The 4,144-nt window shown below is 40.3% G+C and overlaps 1 pseudogene; it reads right to left on the reverse strand.

Moving 5' to 3' along the window:
* Positions 1 to 287: 287 nt before the first annotated feature.
* On the reverse strand, positions 288 to 1,551 carry LOC105783064 (protein SOMBRERO-like; annotated as a pseudogene).
* Between the last annotated feature and the right edge of the window lie 2,593 nt (positions 1,552 to 4,144).

Below are 4,144 nucleotides of genomic sequence, written 5' to 3' on the forward strand. Positions count from 1 at the left end.
TTCTTCAAATTCACAAATTGAAGTAAGGAATGTCATTGCCACAACTTCAACCTTGGAATGCCAACACATAACTTTTAATCACTTAATCTTTGAATTGTTGGAATTTGTCCAAACAATTTAATAAACAACAGAAACTACGTATACTAGTAACATACGTTGGCAATCACCCAACATTCACTCTTATGCAACCTAGGTGGTTTCTCTCTTTGTTTTGGAAGTAAAACTCAAATTTCAAAGATAGAACTGCAACTAGTTAATAAGATTTTAAAGAATGTCTTTGGCACCGTTTAGGATGAAAATGCAAAATCATATGCATCCGAAATTAGGTGTAACTGCTTTGAAATTTTCAGGATGTCGGCCTCACAACCGAGATATCGAAATGGGACTTTTTGGCTTGAAGTGCCGACATCAAGTTGCAATGAAGGGCTGCATTTGGTTTGTGAGTACTGATGATCTATGCTCTGTGGCTGCTGTGCTAGGAGCTTGTCCAAGAATGGCCATTCACCATTTTACCTGATCTGATCTTGCTGCATCAGTCCGCAGCTGCCTCCAGTTGATGCTTGTCTCAATAAGTTTCGAGAAGATTCGATATCCATGGAGTTTAAAGAGAGAGGTGATATGAAGGAAGAAGCAACAGCTGCTGACTCTGGGCTAAATAATTGAGGGAGGTTGATGGAGGCATCAAAGGAATAATCATATGATGCTTGCAGATGATTATGCCCTTGCTTCCAATTGAGAAGAAGAAGCAACAGTCCTGATGTGAGCCAAGTTGTCTTCTTGACCCAAACCTGCTTCAAAATTACCTCTGTTATGATTCTTCTTCTTGAAAACCCTGCACACAACCCACCCATCTTCCTACTAGTCAACACCAACGAGCAAGGCATTTTATGTAGTTATTTTATAATGACTGATGAGTAAAGTGTATATGTATATATTACCTGAACTTGATCAGAATCATCATAATCTAAGCGATACTCATGCATGATCCAATCAGTTTTCTGTACATGAAGAGCACGTCCCGTGTAAAAAACTAGGGTTTTCCTCATCCCACCTCTCTTGGAGTTGCTAAGGTGGACAGCCCTGTCTCTCCCTGTAGCCTTCTAAAAACCAGATATGGTTGCCCAGTTTGTTCGAGTTCCGGTTGGATATTTCTTGTCCTTGTGGCAATGTGGCTGAAGCAATACCAATCGTTTTGAGGACCGGAGCCAATCTTGCATTTATCTGCATGTTAAAAGAAAGAATAGAAAAGCTAGCAATTAATCATAATAAATATAGATATAGAAAAGGTTGTGATGGTATACATATCCAAGAAGTTACCATTTGTTAATTAGCCAGAAATACAATTATACCTGCATAACGTAGAGTTATGTATGAGTAATGACCTTTAAGGTCCCAAGGCACAAGTTTGTTGAGATCCACCTCCCTTATAACATCCAGGTCGATAACTTCAAAGGAGACCTTCTTCCTCAGGTAATAATACAGAAGCTCCTCTTCTGTTGGGTGGAACCGGAACCCCGGGGGAACTGAAAGCTGCCCATTTCGAGTTGCCATCGTTTAAATTTCCTACCCCTCTCTGAAACAAGACGTAAGTGTAGATATTATCCATATGGACCATAATATCAGAAAGAATAGCTAGTGTGTGTGTGTGTGCATCATAATTAACTATAATTAGTTTAGTATATAAATGATCAGGAAAAAGCAGCAAGAAGTACTGTAGGAAGCTCCAGAAAAAGAAAAAAAAGCTCCTAGAAAGCTGATGACAGACTGATGGAATAAGCGAGTGAACATAAGTTGAAAGAAAGCTAGTAGGAAAGATAAAAATTGAAGCAAAGAGAAGAGCGATCGGGTGGCGGGCAGCGAAAAAAGTGAACCTTTTAACTTATGTTGGAGGTGGTGCGGGTGATAACATAACACAACAAGCCTAGACTCAGAAGACAAGGCATGGTGGAAATGCAAGCAGGGAGAGATGGGGATAGTAGCAAGTGTTAGAGTAGTAACTAAAGCAGTTGTTATAACGGTTACTGTTTAAGCAGTTAGTATTCAGTTAGTCTGTTAAACAACAGTTACGTACATTTGACTATAAATGCATGGGTTTCTGCATGCATCAAAAACAGGAAGAATTTTCTTAGTTCTTTATTTTTCCTTAGTTCCTTACTGTTTTTGGTTTTAGTTTAACATGGTATCAGAGGTAAACTCTTTTCTAATGATTTTTACCTGAAAAAAAATCTGCTGTGCATTTTCGAAATGGCTTGTAATGCTGCTGATGGTATTATCGACAGTAGGTTGTTTTCTACAAAGAAGATTAGCATTCTTCTTGATGATAGTAACTACTTGCTTTGGAGACAACAGGTATTCTTGGCAGTCAAGACACATAAACTTTAACGTTTCTTGGACGAACAAGATCCTCCCACGCAGTTTCTTGCTGATGAAAATGGTGATTGTTGTGAGAATCCAGATTTTATTCATTTTGAGCAATAGGATAGTGCACTTGCATCATGGCTGTTATCTTCCATCAGTTCATCTGTTCTGCCTCATTTGATTGGCATGGATACAAGTGCAAAGATTTGGAAGGCACTTGTCACCCTGTATGGCAGCAAAACTACTTCCAAGTTGATGTTTTATCGTCGGCTTGCATTCCCAGCGCAAAGGTGAGATGAGCATGAAAGACTTCTTGGTCAAGATTAAAGGCTGTTGTGATCATTTTGCAAGCTATGGTGAGATTATCAGTGAGCATGAGCACATCACTGCGATTTTAAATGGTCTTTCGCCCGACTATGAGTCTATCATTACAATTGTTACATCAAGTTAAGTGCCTTACACCGTTCAAGGGGTTACATCCATGCTTCTTGATGCTGAAGTTCGACAACAGCTCGTGAATACTGAAATATCGAGTTCCGCTAATATGGTATCTCATCAATCATTTGATTCTACAGGGACTAGAGGTTCAATTCCTTCCTATAACTCATCGTCTACGAGTCGGGGGCGTGGACGTGGTTGTTCTCACTCAAAAATCCAATGTCAGTTGTGTGGAAAGGCCGGTCATCTGGTTGACCGCTGTTATCATAGATTTGATTCGTCTTACAAAAGCAACAATTATAGGCCCCCCCACAAGCAAATGTCTGTATGGTTGGGTCTAGTACTTCTACTTCACCCTGGTTCTCTCATTCTCAGCCTCAATGGAGTCCACCAGGTTGGTGTCTTCCCACCCATCCATCATCTGTTTGGACTAATCCATTTGTTGGTAGTCCTTCGCAGCAGGTCCCTGTACAAACTTCATCTCAGGCATACATAGCAACACCTGAAACAGTAGCTGATAATTCTTGGTATCCAGATTCAGGTGCCACACATCATTTGACAAATTCGGCTACTTCCATTGGTGATAGTCAACCCTTCAAAGGACCAGGTAAGGTATTTGTTGGAAATGGTTCAGCTTTACCTGTTGTGTCTACTGGACAGTTGTCCTTATCTACTCAATCTCGACCTCTATACATGTGTTCATTGCTACTCGTTCCTGGCATTACTAAGAATCTCTTATCTGTCTCCAAGTTGGCTAAAGACAATCAGGTCATGTTTGAATTTTTCCCTAATCAGTGCCAGGTGCGTGATTTGAAGACAATGGAGGTTTTGCTTCATGGTTCGGTTCATCAAGGGTTGTACAGACTTCATGTTAATTCAACTGCTGGAGCACATGCGTCTTCTAAGTCTGCTCAGTGTTTCACATCTAGTGTCCGACTTCCTCTTAGTGTTTGGCACTATCGATTAGGACATCCCTGCCGTGCAAAGCTTACTAAAGCACTTATACGATGTAATGTTCAGTTTTCTGATAACAATAAATTTGTTGATTGTACTGCTTGTCACCTTGGTAAGGAATGTAAGCTTCCATTTTCAAAATCATCTGCTACATACACATCGCCTCTACAACTGGTTATGGCTGATGTTTGGGGACCAGCTCCGATAACTTCTAATGGGTTTCGATATTATGTTGCTTTTACTGATGCCTGTTCGCGGTATACTTGGCTTTATTTTTTAAAGAACAAATCTGATGTCTTCAATGTGTTCCCACAGTTTCACCGCCAAGTTGAAAGAACACTTGGTACAAAGCTCAAGTCTTTACAAACAGATGGGGGAGGGGAGTTTCAGGCAT

This window comes from Gossypium raimondii, chromosome 1 (genome assembly GCF_025698545.1).
Source record: "Gossypium raimondii isolate GPD5lz chromosome 1, ASM2569854v1, whole genome shotgun sequence".
NCBI lineage: Eukaryota > Viridiplantae > Streptophyta > Magnoliopsida > Malvales > Malvaceae > Gossypium > Gossypium raimondii.